We start from the raw sequence: 16901 nt of genomic DNA, 5'->3' as shown, positions 1-16901 counted from the left end.
TTTTAGATATTTCTTAGTGGATGCATACCTCTGCCATGCTGAGCTTAAGCTAACTTCCCAGCATGCCTGTGTCAGACTGCCCAGGAAGCCTTTCACATGGCCCCTGGAACTCTTAACAGACTCCTCTTTTAGAATAAGCCAGCCTCCTGCAGTAACCATTTTACTTGACTTGGGTAAGGAGGGCTCCGTGCAGACCTCGTGGCGCAACGGTAGCGCGTCTGACTCCAGATCAGAAGGTTGCGTGTTCAAATCACGTCGGGGTCAAGTGCTGTTTAATTTGCCTTTATTGTTTTCCGGCGGAAGCGGAATTGAGTTGGCCTTTCTGGAAGGTGGTCGTTAGGAGAGCAGCTTTACTGAGGGAGACTGTAGGCCGAAAAGCTAAAGCCACTCGGACAGACCAGAGACTACGCCCTCAGAATGAAGCCTGCATTTGTTGTTGTTCTTGTTGTTGTGGCTGATTTCGTTAATTAACCCAGAATTCTTCACAGGTAACCGAGTCTTTCATTCTCCCTTTTAAATGGCTCCAAACAGATCTTTGCTCACGTGGCAACATTGCTTTACAGGCCTTCCATTGTTGAGTATATGACAAACGCAAGGCTACCTTAGAGTTCCACGAGCATCAGATAAAGGAATACTTGCAAAAATGACATGGCGGCTTAAGAAAGCTCTCAATAATACACACAGTTAAAACCCCTTTCCATCTCCAATCTCTCTGTCTTTCTCCTTTAAAACATTGGCGCACCATGCAAAGGCATCAAGGAGCAATGAATGATGAAACAGCTAAAGACTTGTGATTCACAAAAGGCTTTAAAAGGACCGATGGTTGCAAGCAAACATTTCCTGTTCAAGGCAGCTAATTTTTCTGCTGAAAAGTAAAGGTATTACAAGGGCCATAGAATGAAAAAATGAATGGCGGTACCTTATGCGTGCTGTCAGTATTGGTGACACAGTTTTGCTTTGCAGCCTTTGTGGCGAAACGGTAGAGCTCCTGCTTGCAGTTCTGAAGGTTCGTGGTTCAATTCCTGCCAGAGCATCAAGTTCCCTTTAACATGCGTTAATGAGTCAATTGCAAATGCAAGAGTGTCCTTGTGATTCTATGAGCTTCCGCTGATGCAATTCCCTCCCCTCTAAAGCACGTTGCAGCTTAAGATGTCTCTTAGTGGATGCATACCTCCGCCGTGCTGAGCTTCAGCTTCCCTCCAGGCACGCCCATGTCAGACTGCCCAGGAAGTGTGCCTGCAAGCTTTCACGTGCCCCCTGGAACTCTCGACAGACTCCCCTTTTAGGATAAGCCGGCCTCCTGCAGTAACCATTTTACTTGACTTTCTGTATTTTTTTTCTGTTTGCAAAAACATTTCAAGTAAAACCGCTTCCGTCATTCCATTTGTAGCAAGCTTAAATCGTCAAAGGTGCAGGTAGAATATACACTTATGTCGTAGATTCTGAAAAATGATGCAGCTGGCAGGTGACAATGGCAGTGGAAGAATGGTGGGAAACGTGCTTTAAAATAATGCTTTTTCAAAAACAGACAGGCACAAAGTCAATGTTACTGCCAGCGGACAAAAAAACTGCTTTCTGAAAGCAAACATTCCCTGATCAAGGTCGCTTTAAACACTGAGAACACACTGGCAAACCTCTCAATCAGATTCTTATAGGCCATGTAGTGAAAAAATGAATGGCGGTTCCTTATGTGAGCTGCCAGGGTTGGTGACCCTTGTTAAGGGATCAAAAGGAAAAGCGAATGGTGGCCCTTTTTTGTGAGCTGTCACGATCGGCGAGCAGCTTGGCTAGAGAGGCTCCGTGCAGACCTCGTGGCGCAACGGTAGCGCGTCTGACTCCAGATCAGAAGGTTGCGTGTTCAAATCACGTCGGGGTCAAGTGCTCTTCAATTCACCTTGTTGTTTTCTGGTGGAAGTGAGTTGGCCTTTCTGAAAGGCGGTCCTTAGGAAGAGCAGTTCGACTGAGGGAGACTGTAGGCCGAAAAGCTGAAGACACGTGGACTGACCAGAGGTCACGCCCTCAGAATGAAGCCAGCATTTGTTGTTGTTCTTTTTGTTGCTGATTTTGTTAAATAACCCAGAATTCTTCACTGGTAGCCGATTCTTTCAGTCTCCCTTTTAAATGTTTCCAAACAGATCTCTGCTCATGTGGCAAAATTGCTTCAGCTTGGCTTCGCAGCCTTTGTGGCGAAATGGTAGCGCTCCTGCTTGCCGGTTTTGAAGTTTCATGGTTCAATTCCTGCCAGCGCAAGAAGCTCCCTTTGACATGTATTGATGCATCAATTGCAAATACAAGAGTCTCCTTGTGAGTCTATGAGCTTCCGCTGATGCAATACCCTCCCCTCTAATGCACATTGTCATTTTAGATATTTCTTAGTGGATGCATACCTCTGCCATGCTGAGCTTAAGCTAACTTCCCAGCATGCCTGTGTCAGACTGCCCAGGAAGCCTTTCACATGGCCCCTGGAACTCTTAACAGACTCCTCTTTTAGAATAAGCCAGCCTCCTGCAGTAACCATTTTACTTGACTTGGGTAAGGAGGGCTCCGTGCAGACCTCGTGGCGCAACGGTAGCGCGTCTGACTCCAGATCAGAAGGTTGCGTGTTCAAATCACGTCGGGGTCAAGTGCTGTTTAATTTGCCTTTATTGTTTTCCGGCGGAAGCGGAATTGAGTTGGCCTTTCTGGAAGGTGGTCGTTAGGAGAGCAGCTTTACTGAGGGAGACTGTAGGCCGAAAAGCTAAAGCCACTCGGACAGACCAGAGACTACGCCCTCAGAATGAAGCCTGCATTTGTTGTTGTTCTTGTTGTTGTGGCTGATTTCGTTAATTAACCCAGAATTCTTCACAGGTAACCGAGTCTTTCATTCTCCCTTTTAAATGGCTCCAAACAGATCTTTGCTCACGTGGCAACATTGCTTTACAGGCCTTCCATTGTTGAGTATATGACAAACGCAAGGCTACCTTAGAGTTCCACGAGCATCAGATAAAGGAATACTTGCAAAAATGACATGGCGGCTTAAGAAAGCTCTCAATAATACACACAGTTAAAACCCCTTTCCATCTCCAATCTCTCTGTCTTTCTCCTTTAAAACATTGGCGCACCATGCAAAGGCATCAAGGAGCAATGAATGATGAAACAGCTAAAGACTTGTGATTCACAAAAGGCTTTAAAAGGACCGATGGTTGCAAGCAAACATTTCCTGTTCAAGGCAGCTAATTTTTCTGCTGAAAAGTAAAGGTATTACAAGGGCCATAGAATGAAAAAATGAATGGCGGTACCTTATGCGTGCTGTCAGTATTGGTGACACAGTTTTGCTTTGCAGCCTTTGTGGCGAAACGGTAGAGCTCCTGCTTGCAGTTCTGAAGGTTCGTGGTTCAATTCCTGCCAGAGCATCAAGTTCCCTTTAACATGCGTTAATGAGTCAATTGCAAATGCAAGAGTGTCCTTGTGATTCTATGAGCTTCCGCTGATGCAATTCCCTCCCCTCTAAAGCACGTTGCAGCTTAAGATGTCTCTTAGTGGATGCATACCTCCGCCGTGCTGAGCTTCAGCTTCCCTCCAGGCACGCCCATGTCAGACTGCCCAGGAAGTGTGCCTGCAAGCTTTCACGTGCCCCCTGGAACTCTCGACAGACTCCCCTTTTAGGATAAGCCGGCCTCCTGCAGTAACCATTTTACTTGACTTTCTGTATTTTTTTTCTGTTTGCAAAAACATTTCAAGTAAAACCGCTTCCGTCATTCCATTTGTAGCAAGCTTAAATCGTCAAAGGTGCAGGTAGAATATACACTTATGTCGTAGATTCTGAAAAATGATGCAGCTGGCAGGTAACAATGGCAGTGGAAGAATGGTGGGAAACGTGCTTTAAAATAATGCTTTTTCAAAAACAGACAGGCACAAAGTCAATGTTACTGCCAGCGGACAAAAAAACTGCTTTCTGAAAGCAAACATTCCCTGATCAAGGTCGCTTTAAACACTGAGAACACACTGGCAAACCTCTCAATCAGATTCTTATAGGCCATGTAGTGAAAAAATGAATGGCGGTTCCTTATGTGAGCTGCCAGGGTTGGTGACCCTTGTTAAGGGATCAAAAGGAAAAGCGAATGGTGGCCCTTTTTTGTGAGCTGTCACGATCGGCGAGCAGCTTGGCTAGAGAGGCTCCGTGCAGACCTCGTGGCGCAACGGTAGCGCGTCTGACTCCAGATCAGAAGGTTGCGTGTTCAAATCACGTCGGGGTCAAGTGCTCTTCAATTCACCTTGTTGTTTTCTGGTGGAAGCGGAAGTGAGTTGACCTTTCTGAAAGGCGGTCCTTAGGAAGAGCAGTTCGACTGAGGGAGACTTTAGGCCGAAAAGCTGAAGACACGTGGACTGACCAGAGGTCACGCCCTCAGAATGAAGCCAGCATTTGTTGTTGTTCTTTTTGTTGCTGATTTTGTTAAATAACCCAGAATTCTTCACTGGTAGCCGATTCTTTCAGTCTCCCTTTTAAATGTTTCCAAACAGATCTCTGCTCATGTGGCAAAATTGCTTCAGCTTGGCTTCGCAGCCTTTGTGGCGAAATGGTAGCGCTCCTGCTTGCCGGTTTTGAAGTTTCATGGTTCAATTCCTGCCAGCGCAATAAGCTCCCTTTGACATGTATTGATGCATCAATTGCAAATACAAGAGTCTCCTTGTGAGTCTATGAGCTTCCGCTGATGCAATACCCTCCCCTCTAATGCACATTGTCATTTTAGATATTTCTTAGTGGATGCATACCTCTGCCATGCTGAGCTTAAGCTAACTTCCCAGCATGCCTGTGTCAGACTGCCCAGGAAGCCTTTCACATGGCCCCTGGAACTCTTAACAGACTCCTCTTTTAGAATAAGCCAGCCTCCTGCAGTAACCATTTTACTTGACTTGGGTAAGGAGGGCTCCGTGCAGACCTCGTGGCGCAACGGTAGCGCGTCTGACTCCAGATCAGAAGGTTGCGTGTTCAAATCACGTCGGGGTCAAGTGCTGTTTAATTTGCCTTTATTGTTTTCCGGCGGAAGCGGAATTGAGTTGGCCTTTCTGGAAGGTGGTCGTTAGGAGAGCAGCTTTACTGAGGGAGACTGTAGGCCGAAAAGCTAAAGCCACTCGGACAGACCAGAGACTACGCCCTCAGAATGAAGCCTGCATTTGTTGTTGTTCTTGTTGTTGTGGCTGATTTCGTTAATTAACCCAGAATTCTTCACAGGTAACCGAGTCTTTCATTCTCCCTTTTAAATGGCTCCAAACAGATCTTTGCTCACGTGGCAACATTGCTTTACAGGCCTTCCATTGTTGAGTATATGACAAACGCAAGGCTACCTTAGAGTTCCACGAGCATCAGATAAAGGAATACTTGCAAAAATGACATGGCGGCTTAAGAAAGCTCTCAATAATACACACAGTTAAAACCCCTTTCCATCTCCAATCTCTCTGTCTTTCTCCTTTAAAACATTGGCGCACCATGCAAAGGCATCAAGGAGCAATGAATGATGAAACAGCTAAAGACTTGTGATTCACAAAAGGCTTTAAAAGGACCGATGGTTGCAAGCAAACATTTCCTGTTCAAGGCAGCTAATTTTTCTGCTGAAAAGTAAAGGTATTACAAGGGCCATAGAATGAAAAAATGAATGGCGGTACCTTATGCGTGCTGTCAGTATTGGTGACACAGTTTTGCTTTGCAGCCTTTGTGGCGAAACGGTAGAGCTCCTGCTTGCAGTTCTGAAGGTTCGTGGTTCAATTCCTGCCAGAGCATCAAGTTCCCTTTAACATGCGTTAATGAGTCAATTGCAAATGCAAGAGTGTCCTTGTGATTCTATGAGCTTCCGCTGATGCAATTCCCTCCCCTCTAAAGCACGTTGCAGCTTAAGATGTCTCTTAGTGGATGCATACCTCCGCCGTGCTGAGCTTCAGCTTCCCTCCAGGCACGCCCATGTCAGACTGCCCAGGAAGTGTGCCTGCAAGCTTTCACGTGCCCCCTGGAACTCTCGACAGACTCCCCTTTTAGGATAAGCCGGCCTCCTGCAGTAACCATTTTACTTGACTTTCTGTATTTTTTTTCTGTTTGCAAAAACATTTCAAGTAAAACCGCTTCCGTCATTCCATTTGTAGCAAGCTTAAATCGTCAAAGGTGCAGGTAGAATATACACTTATGTCGTAGATTCTGAAAAATGATGCAGCTGGCAGGTGACAATGGCAGTGGAAGAATGGTGGGAAACGTGCTTTAAAATAATGCTTTTTCAAAAACAGACAGGCACAAAGTCAATGTTACTGCAAGCGGACAAAAAAACTGCTTTCTGAAAGCAAACATTCCCTGATCAAGGTCGCTTTAAACACTGAGAACACACTGGCAAACCTCTCAATCAGATTCTTATAGGCCATGTAGTGAAAAAATGAATGGCGGTTCCTTATGTGAGCTGCCAGGGTTGGTGACCCTTGTTAAGGGATCAAAAGGAAAAGCGAATGGTGGCCCTTTTTTGTGAGCTGTCACGATCGGCGAGCAGCTTGGCTAGAGAGGCTCCGTGCAGACCTCGTGGCGCAACGGTAGCGCGTCTGACTCCAGATCAGAAGGTTGCGTGTTCAAATCACGTCGGGGTCAAGTGCTCTTCAATTCACCTTGTTGTTTTCTGGTGGAAGTGAGTTGGCCTTTCTGAAAGGCGGTCCTTAGGAAGAGCAGTTCGACTGAGGGAGACTGTAGGCCGAAAAGCTGAAGACACGTGGACTGACCAGAGGTCACGCCCTCAGAATGAAGCCAGCATTTGTTGTTGTTCTTTTTGTTGCTGATTTTGTTAAATAACCCAGAATTCTTCACTGGTAGCCGATTCTTTCAGTCTCCCTTTTAAATGTTTCCAAACAGATCTCTGCTCATGTGGCAAAATTGCTTCAGCTTGGCTTCGCAGCCTTTGTGGAAATGGTAGCGCTCCTGCTTGCCGGTTTTGAAGTTTCATGGCTCAATTCCTGCCAGCGCAATAAGCTCCCTTTGACATGTATTGATGCATCAATTGCAAATACAAGAGTCTCCTTGTGAGTCTATGAGCTTCCGCTGATGCAATACCCTCCCCTCTAATGCACATTGTCATTTTAGATATTTCTTAGTGGATGCATACCTCTGCCATGCTGAGCTTAAGCTAACTTCCCAGCATGCCTGTGTCAGACTGCCCAGGAAGCCTTTCACATGGCCCCTGGAACTCTTAACAGACTCCTCTTTTAGAATAAGCCAGCCTCCTGCAGTAACCATTTTACTTGACTTGGGTAAGGAGGGCTCCGTGCAGACCTCGTGGCGCAACGGTAGCGCGTCTGACTCCAGATCAGAAGGTTGCGTGTTCAAATCACGTCGGGGTCAAGTGCTGTTTAATTTGCCTTTATTGTTTTCCGGCGGAAGCGGAATTGAGTTGGCCTTTCTGGAAGGTGGTCGTTAGGAGAGCAGCTTTACTGAGGGAGACTGTAGGCCGAAAAGCTAAAGCCACTCGGACAGACCAGAGACTACGCCCTCAGAATGAAGCCTGCATTTGTTGTTGTTCTTGTTGTTGTGGCTGATTTCGTTAATTAACCCAGAATTCTTCACAGGTAACCGAGTCTTTCATTCTCCCTTTTAAATGGCTCCAAACAGATCATTGCTCACGTGGCAACATTGCTTTACAGGCCTTCCATTGTTGAGTATATGACAAACGCAAGGCTACCTTAGAGTTCCACGAGCATCAGATAAAGGAATACTTGCAAAAATGACATGGCGGCTTAAGAAAGCTCTCAATAATACACACAGTTAAAACCCCTTTCCATCTCCAATCTCTCTGTCTTTCTCCTTTAAAACATTGGCGCACCATGCAAAGGCATCAAGGAGCAATGAATGATGAAACAGCTAAAGACTTGTGATTCACAAAAGGCTTTAAAAGGACCGATGGTTGCAAGCAAACATTTCCTGCTCAAGGCAGCTAATTTTTCTGCTGAAAAGTAAAGGTATTACAAGGGCCATAGAATGAAAAAATGAATGGCGGTACCTTATGCGTGCTGTCAGTATTGGTGACACAGTTTTGCTTTGCAGCCTTTGTGGCGAAATGGTAGAGCTCCTGCTTGCAGTTCTGAAGGTTCGTGGTTCAATTCCTGCCAAAGCATCAAGTTCCCTTTAACATGCGTTAATGAGTCAATTGCAAATGCAAGAGTGTCCTTGTGATTCTATGAGCTTCCGCTGATGCAATTCCCTCCCCTCTAAAGCACGTTGCAGCTTAAGATGTCTCTTAGTGGATGCATACCTCCGCCGTGCTGAGCTTCAGCTTCCCTCCAGGCACGCCCATGTCAGACTGCCCAGGAAGTGTGCCTGCAAGCTTTCACGTGCCCCCTGGAACTCTCGACAGACTCCCCTTTTAGGATAAGCCGGCCTCCTGCAGTAACCATTTTACTTGACTTTCTGTATTTTTTTTCTGTTTGCAAAAACATTTCAAGTAAAACCGCTTCCGTCATTCCATTTGTAGCAAGCTTAAATCGTCAAAGGTGCAGGTAGAATATACACTTATGTCGTAGATTCTGAAAAATGATGCAGCTGGCAGGTAACAATGGCAGTGGAAGAATGGTGGGAAACGTGCTTTAAAATAATGCTTTTTCAAAAACAGACAGGCACAAAGTCAATGTTACTGCCAGCGGACAAAAAAACTGCTTTCTGAAAGCAAACATTCCCTGATCAAGGTCGCTTTAAACACTGAGAACACACTGGCAAACCTCTCAATCAGATTCTTATAGGCCATATAGTGAAAAAATGAATGGCGGTTCCTTATGTGAGCTGCCAGGGTTGGTGACCCTTGTTAAGGGATCAAAAGGAAAAGCGAATGGTGGCCGTTTTTTGTGAGCTGTCACGATCGGCGAGCAGCTTGGCTAGAGAGGCTCCGTGCAGACCTCGTGGCGCAACGGTAGCGCGTCTGACTCCAGATCAGAAGGTTGCGTGTTCAAATCACGTCGGGGTCAAGTGCTCTTCATTTCACCTTGTTGTTTTCTGGTGGAAGCGGAAGTGAGTTGGCCTTTCTGAAAGGCGGTCCTTAGGAAGAGCAGTTCGACTGAGGGAGACTGTAGGCCGAAAAGCTGAAGACACGTGGACTGACCAGAGGTCACGCCCTCAGAATGAAGCCAGCATTTGTTGTTGTTCTTTTTGTTGCTGATTTTGTTAAATAACCCAGAATTCTTCACTGGTAGCCGATTCTTTCAGTCTCCCTTTTAAATGTTTCCAAACAGATCTCTGCTCATGTGGCACAATTGCTTCAGCTTGGCTTCGCAGCCTTTGTGGCGAAATGGTAGCGCTCCTGCTTGCCGGTTTTGAAGTTTCATGGTTCAATTCCTGCCAGCGCAATAAGCTCCCTTTCACATGTATTGATGCATCAATTGCAAATACAAGAGTCTCCTTGTGATTCTATGAGCTTCCGCTGATGCAATACCCTCCCCTCTAATGCACATTGTCATTTTAGATATTTCTTAGTGGATGCATACCTCTGCCATGCTGAGCTTAAGCTAACTTCCCAGCATGCCTGTGTCAGACTGCCCAGGAAGCCTTTCACATGGCCCCTGGAACTCTTAACAGACTCCTCTTTTAGAATAAGCCAGCCTCCTGCAGTAACCATTTTACTTGACTTGGGTAAGGAGGGCTCCGTGCAGACCTCGTGGCGCAACGGCAGCGCGTCTGACTCCACATTAGAAGGTTGCGTGTTCAAATCACGTCGGGGTCAAGTGCTGTTTAATTTGCCTTTATTGTTTTCCGGCGGAAGCGGAATTGAGTTGGCCTTTCTGGAAGGTGGTCGTTAGGAGAGCAGCTTTACTGAGGGAGACTGTAGGCCGAAAAGCTAAAGCCACTCGGACAGACCAGAGACTACGCCCTCAGAATGAAGCCTGCATTTGTTGTTGTTCTTGTTGTTGTGGCTGATTTCGTTAATTAACCCAGAATTCTTCACAGGTAACCGAGTCTTTCATTCTCCCTTTTAAATGGCTCCAAACAGATCTTTGCTCACGTGGAAACATTGCTTTACAGGCCTTCCATTGTTGAGTATATGACAAACGCAAGGCTACCTTAGAGTTCCACGAGCATCAGATAAAGGAATACTTGCAAAAATGACATGGCGGCTTAAGAAAGCTCTCAACAAATCCATAAGAAGAAAGCACACAGCACAGCTGATTACAGTAGAACTGAAGCTTGAAGGAACAGGAGAAGATTTCCAGGACAGTGCAGAAATGGAGCAAGGTTTTTTTTAAGGTGCCAAAGCAGATTTGGGGAGGCTTAGCCTCCCCTAGCCTTATTGAAAATCCAGCTATGCCTGGAACTCTTGACAGACTCCTCTTTTGAATCACAATGCATGTTATGATAAGCTGGCCTCCTGCAGCAACTATTTTACTTATCTTCCTTTTTTTTCTGTTTGCAAGAACTTTTCAAGTAAAACTGCTTCCAACATTCCATTAGTAGGAAACTTAAATCATCAAAGGTGCAGGGAGAATATACACCTATTTGAATACTTAAAGCTAATGGTGTCTTTTTTTTTTTTTGTGACCTGTCAAGATTAGTTAGAAGTTTGGACATCTGAGCTCTTAAAATGACCTGATGTGGGTTTTTGCCAGCAATTGTAACTGTCTTCAACTTGCTGCCTGAGGTAAGGCTCTTACAATGCCTTGTTATGTTTTGCTGACACATTTATTTATTAAGTGGGAATTAATCTCCTTTTTTCTTTGTTTGTTTATTTTAACAGTGATTCCTTTGGTATGTTGAGATTTTTCACTGTTCCTACCTTTTTTTTGATCACTTAACAGCGCAAAGACCCCTGAAAGCCATATATTTTTGGGAAGTACAACGTCGGACCAATTTAAACTGGGTTTATATGTGTTTCTACACCAATCTTCCTAACCACAAAGTAAAGCTGAAAAACATGTAATGAACAATAACAAAACTTATTAAGATAACAAAATAACTGATCCACAGTGTGGTTAGTGGTCTTAATACCTTATCCAAATAGTAACTCAAATATACATTTATTAAATGAAAACAAAAGAAATGGTAAAATTAAAAAAAAGGTTGCGTTTTTATATACTTGTGTGCATAGTTTAAAGTTGTGTGACAGTGTGCTTGTCATGTAATTGTTTACCTATGTGCAAGCATTTGTAAAAGTGTTAAAAACAAAAGCCAAAAAAGGCTTTGGGGGGGCACTGGCATCACTGGAGGAAAAGCCACAAGTGCACAGAAATAGATCTAACTGCCAAAGAACATATTTAATATGTTCTTGGCAGTTAGAGTCTTTTTTTGCCATCATGTATTAGATACAAGTTTGTCAGGCATTAAAGTTGAATGGCTGCTCCATATGTTTGTTTTCTTGTTTATTATGTATCTAATTATAAAAATTAATATTTACTTGTTTGGTGTTAATGGTCTTTTAGTACTCTTGGTTTTGAAATAAAATATTGGATAGGCATGTTTGATACTATGTTTATTATTTTACCTTCTGATTGCCTGGCTGTAGATTGAAATCCTACAGAGCTACGGACCCTTGATCACAGTAAACATTCCAAGTAAACAATGTCGCAGATAGAAACATTCCATATGTTTCTGTTTGAGGATGGCCTTTAGCATTTTCTGATAATGCTAAGTTCTTACAGAAAGGCACATTCTTGTCAAAACAGCCATCAAAATAATAGTCAGTGATCCTTGCATGGTTTTTTTTCCCCATGAATTTGGCATGCTTTGTCATAACAATAATAATTATACATTTTCAAACTATTAGTTAGACATTATAAAGTATTTACACAGAATGCTTTGTTTCAGATTCTGTATTGTCATGTAGTGATAACTTTTGCATTTTGCTTTGTTGAAAGTTTCAAAAAACCATGGACAAATTAATGAAATGCATTGGACTTGATGGGTTTTTTTGCCAATTTTCTTCTCACACCAAATGCACTGGAGTTAATAGGCATTTTTTTATTCTGTTTCTTTTCAAACCAAATGCATTTGAGTCAATGCATGTTTATTATTTCTCAAAATGCATTGGACTCAATGGGCTTTTCTTCTGGTGCCTAATGCACTGGAGTCTATGGGCATTTTTTGGGCAAAATTCTAGACACTGAAGAAATGGCAAATTATGCTACAAATCTCTATCTTCAAAAAACAAAAAATCTAATCACCCCTAGTCATATGTATACTTTTTTCCAATTCACCTTTTACACCGCCAAGAGCATAGAACTTTACAATGAAGAGCCGCATTTTCATCAACTTTTCTCTTATCCTAGTTAAGTGGCACAGTATCCTTACAGTATATGAGGTAACTTTGAAGCTTGTAAATAAAATGTTTCATTACACAGTTATGATTAATACAATATTAAATTAACATTCTTATTATTTAATTAATAGTATTCTAGTAGTCTATTAGATTAATAGGTCCAATTATATACAGTATATTGGCACCAGAGGGCAACAACTTTACAGGGCAGCCTGCAAGCATCTATATATTAAAGTACTGTAAAGAATGAAATATGGGGGGGCGTGGTCTGCCTAGGAGCGGTATGGACGCGTGAACGCTGAGCTCCGTGAGCCAAAATCCTACCCTGCTAACCTACACAATAAAAAAGATGGGGAAAACATTGAAAACAAGACCTGAGAGAGAGAACATCAGGGAAAAAGCAACAGCTCTCGCAAGCTGAGCTTACCCCCATGTTCTTTAAAAAAAAATCTGACCGCGCTGTATCCAAAATGGCGCCCGCGCCTGAGGACAGAGAGGAAGACTCGGAGACGAACAGAGAGGCGTCAGAGCTGGACAGCGAGATGGAGGAAGCGATCGATATTCCCGCTTACCTTGCTAAACTACCGTCCAAAGCGGACATCAAAGAAATGCTGCAAGAGGTTACCTCCACGCTTAGAGAGGAAATCCTCGACATTAAAAGGGATATGATCTCCCTAGTATCCCGCACCGACGATGTGGAGCATAACCAAAGTAAGCTAACGACTAATCAGAAAACTATATACAAACATGTCCAACAGCAGGACGCCACTATTATGGAACTACAAAGGCAGATTGAGGACCAGGAAAATCGGAGCAGGAGAAATAATATTAGGGTAAGAGGGGTGCCCGAGACTGTACAAACGGATGATATACGCCATGCTCTGCTCCAAATATTCAATAGTATACTGAATAAAGATCCCGACTCGGACATAAAAATGGAGAGAGCACACAGGGTACAAAAACCCAAGGCTGCCCCCCTCAATGCCCCACGGGACATTCTCTGTTGCCAGCATCATTTTACCCTAAAAGAAGAAATTCTGCTTAAGGCAAAGGACATCAGCACTATCTCTTATAAAGGAAACATTTTCCAGGAAACTTTTCCAGGATGTTTCTAGAATAACTTTAACAAAACGAAAGCTTCTAAAGCCGTTGACTGACACCTTAAGGGAAAATAATATTTCATACAGGTGGGGATACCCCTTCTCCCTCACAGCATCTAAAGATGGAACTACAGCAACCATCCGTACACCGCTGGATACCTCCAACTTTATTAAAAGACTTCATCTGGCTGAACTAGAACTCCCAGGATGGACTCCCGATCACACGGTATTACCAGACTTATCCTTCGATCTCCAAGGAGAATGGTCTCAGGCTGTAACCCCAAGACGCACTCCGAAGACGCCTAAGACTCCTAGGAACAAACCGAGAACTCCCCTCAACCACTAAAAGGAGGGTAACATGCCTGATATATGCTAAGGTTAACTGGTAACTCATTTGAAACCTACTAAGGTTAACTGATAACTTACTCGAGATGTGCTAAGGTCAACTGGTAACTTACTTGATACTTACTAAGGTCAATAGGAAATGTACTTGATACATGCCAAGGTTAACTGGTAACTTACCTTACATTTACTAAGGTTAACTGGTAACTTACTAGATATTTACTAAGGCTAACTGGTAACTTACATGATATATGTTAAGGTAAACCGGTAACTCACTTGATATTTACTAAGGTTAACAGGTGAATTAAGGGATTGTGCACAATAGAGAAGCTATACAAAAAAAAAACTATATGCACACAAACACATAGAGAATGTACAAGTTTTGCAATATTCACTGGTTAACGGCGTAAAAATACTAAAGCACTCGCTATACAGTACTGCGCCAATTTAAGTTTGTAAAAAGTAGACATGATGTAATGTCTACAAAATGCACTCACCCATAAGGTATAAGAGCACAATACATACTTAAAACCCCATACCCCTAACCATCTTAGCAGGGTTGGGTAATGCTCCGACTAAACCATCTTCCACAATACCACCCCTCGCTCCTGGGTGCCCATGTTCCCCCGCACTAAGGGTAGCACATACCCTAGCCGCTGTTACAACATCCCAGCCACGGGGTTATCCCCCAATAAGACTACTGCGGCAACCTAAAAACATGATGTTTAGTTATATGTTGATACAAGTTGATGTACCCCCCCAGTTTAACTTTACCCTACCCTCTTCCACACAAGGGCAGTCTGCCAACGAGTATGAGAGACAAGCTGTAATAAATAACAAGACAACACAAGATGTCTACCATACAAAACCCTAAAGCTATAGAGTGTACAGTGGTATCATACAACGTTAATGGTATTAACGAACCGGTAAAGAGGGCACAAATATTCAACGAATGTAAAAAAGCTAATGCAAAGATTATTATGATTCAAGAATCCCACTTTAAGGAGACCCAGACCCCTAAAATCAATCTCAAACATTACCCCCATATATATACTAGTAACAACCCTGAAAAAAAAGGGAAGGAGGGAAGATTCCTAATAATTAAATGCTACTTGGGCCAACTCTTATGCACTTTGGCAAATGTCTATGTTCCCAATCAAGGGCAAGCTCACTACATTAAACAATTTTTGAAAACCCTAGATAATTTCAAAGAGGGACTCACAATACTTGGTGGCGACTTTAATCTAGTATTCAACCCATTGATTGATTCCTCATCGGGGAAAAGCAATATCTCCTACAAGGTTTTAAAAGAGACTAAAACATTATTCTCTGAAATGCAATTAATAGACATATGGAGAACGCAGAACCCGGCGAAAAAAGACTACACACACTTTTCAAAAACTCATATGGTTTATTCCAGAATAGACTATATCATGGCTTCACAAAACTGGTTACATTTATTTACACAGGCTAAAATCAGAAGCAGTGTCCTATCTGACCATTCTCCCATAGTAGCCAAGTTTGTGATCCCTAAGACAACCAAACCTAAATTCACCTGGAGAATGAATGACTTTCTATTGCACAGAGACCACATTAGAAATCAGATCAAAACAAATATCTCCCAAATGTTGCAAGATAACATTTCTAGCTCAATCTCCCCCGGAACCATTTGGGAAACTCTAAAATGTGTCCTCAGAGGTCAATTCATCTCAATAAGCAGTAATCTGAAAAAAGAGAAGGAAAAAGAAATAAATAGATTATTAGAGGAAATCTCTCACCTTGAACAAATACACAAGTCCACATTATCGCAGGATAATCTCCTACAGCTAGAGAGTAAAAGGTTGCAACTAAAAGCAATACTTGACCAAAAAACTTACCAGGCCTTCATGAGAAGTAAACAGAGGTTTTATGAATAAGGAGACAAGTGCAATAAGCACTTTGCCGGAATAATTAAAAAAAAAAATAAAATGCAACCTCACTCACACATTACAGCAATTAAAAACAGTGACAACTCGACTCAGTACGATTCTAAAGGCATTGCCAGGGCCTTCCAGAGTTATTACCAGTCATTGTACAACTTGAAAGATAAAAATAAGAAAGGGGAGACCACAGAAAAACTTGATGAGTTTATAAAAGAAGCCAGATTACAAGTACTCACCCCGGAGGACAGTCAATCAATTGACGCTCCCTTTAGCCTACAGGAAATAGAAAAGAGCATAGATGACCTCCCCACAGGTAAAAGCCCCGGTCCTGACGGATATACGGCACTATACTATAAAACGTTCAAAAGAGAAATTGCCCCTCTCCTACTAGACTACTTCAATTCTATATCAGCCACAACTCTATTTCACCCACAAGCCCAAGAAGCCCATATAACTATTATACCCAAACCAGGGAAAGACCCCCAGCAATGTGCTAGCTATAGACCTATATCCCTAATAAATATTGACATGAAGATTTACGCTAAGATAATCAATAATAGAATAAAACAATACTTACCGGAGCTAATCCACACGGACCAGTCAGGTTTTATACCTGGAAGAGAGGGAAGAGACAATACAACCAAAATAATCTCACTGATACACTATGCCAAAACCAGGAAGATCCCTGCACTAATCTTAACCACTGATGCCAAAAAGGCGTTTGATAGAGTGTCCTGGGACTACCTAGAAAGAACATTAGCAGGGTTCGGGATAGGTCAAATCACAAGAAACAGAATAATGGCCCTATACCAAAACCCCTCAGCAAGAATAAGAGTAAACGGTATATTTTCACCCAAGGTACAAATACAAAATGGTACGAGGCAGGGGTGCCCCCTATCACCCACTCTTTTTGTTCTGGTTATGGAAACATTACTCAATCATATAAGGAATAACCCCGATATCTCTGGCCTAGTTATCAAAGGTATAGAATACAAATGCGCTGCCTTTGCAGATGACCTCCTCCTTTTCCTTACAAAGCAACTACTATCTCTCCCTAATGTGGTGAATCTTCTAAAAGTGTTTGGTGACTTATCTAATTTCAAGGTCAACTATTCCAAGTCTGATATACTGAACGTCAACATACCAGACAGATCCGCCCTGTTCCTGAAACAGAGCTTCCCGTTCCAATGGGCCACGAAATGGATAAAATACCTAGGTATCACACTAACCCAGGATCTAAGCAAATGCTACCAAGATATTTTTTTAACATTACTATCTCCCCTTCGTAAGCTACTAGACAA

The 16901-nt window shown here is 43.0% G+C and overlaps 1 long non-coding RNA gene and 9 other non-coding genes across 10 annotated transcripts; 9 read left to right on the top strand and 1 right to left on the bottom strand.

Moving 5' to 3' along the window:
- Nucleotides 1-192: 192 nt before the first annotated feature.
- Nucleotides 193-264, top strand: trnaw-cca. Its single transcript has one exon. It is a non-coding gene; the product is annotated as a tRNA-Trp (tRNA).
- Nucleotides 265-1805: 1541 nt separating this feature from the next.
- On the top strand, nucleotides 1806-1877 carry trnaw-cca. The gene has a single exon. It is a non-coding gene; the product is annotated as a tRNA-Trp (tRNA).
- A 674-nt stretch (nucleotides 1878-2551) lies between these two features.
- On the top strand, nucleotides 2552-2623 carry trnaw-cca. The gene has a single exon. It is a non-coding gene; the product is annotated as a tRNA-Trp (tRNA).
- A 1541-nt stretch (nucleotides 2624-4164) lies between these two features.
- On the top strand, nucleotides 4165-4236 carry trnaw-cca. The gene has a single exon. It is a non-coding gene; the product is annotated as a tRNA-Trp (tRNA).
- A 680-nt stretch (nucleotides 4237-4916) lies between these two features.
- trnaw-cca lies at nucleotides 4917-4988 on the top strand. The gene has a single exon. It is a non-coding gene; the product is annotated as a tRNA-Trp (tRNA).
- A 1541-nt stretch (nucleotides 4989-6529) lies between these two features.
- Nucleotides 6530-6601, top strand: trnaw-cca. The gene has a single exon. It is a non-coding gene; the product is annotated as a tRNA-Trp (tRNA).
- Nucleotides 6602-7273: 672 nt separating this feature from the next.
- Nucleotides 7274-7345, top strand: trnaw-cca. Its single transcript has one exon. It is a non-coding gene; the product is annotated as a tRNA-Trp (tRNA).
- A 1541-nt stretch (nucleotides 7346-8886) lies between these two features.
- Nucleotides 8887-8958, top strand: trnaw-cca. Its single transcript has one exon. It is a non-coding gene; the product is annotated as a tRNA-Trp (tRNA).
- Nucleotides 8959-9638: 680 nt separating this feature from the next.
- On the top strand, nucleotides 9639-9710 carry trnaw-cca. Its single transcript has one exon. It is a non-coding gene; the product is annotated as a tRNA-Trp (tRNA).
- A 5387-nt stretch (nucleotides 9711-15097) lies between these two features.
- On the bottom strand, nucleotides 15098-16379 carry LOC116408680. The gene is made up of 3 exons (XR_004221147.1): nucleotides 16178-16379; nucleotides 15837-15873; nucleotides 15098-15402 (listed from the first exon to the last, which is right to left on the bottom strand). It is a non-coding gene; the product is annotated as an uncharacterized LOC116408680 (long non-coding RNA).
- Nucleotides 16380-16901: the final 522 nt, after the last annotated feature.

The sequence above is a fragment of the Xenopus tropicalis genome, chromosome 2 (genome assembly GCF_000004195.4).
Source record: "Xenopus tropicalis strain Nigerian chromosome 2, UCB_Xtro_10.0, whole genome shotgun sequence".
Classification (NCBI taxonomy): Eukaryota; Metazoa; Chordata; class Amphibia; order Anura; family Pipidae; genus Xenopus; species Xenopus tropicalis.
The sequence above is the reverse complement of the archived record's forward strand: the minus strand, read 5'-3'. Positions and strand labels throughout refer to the sequence as shown.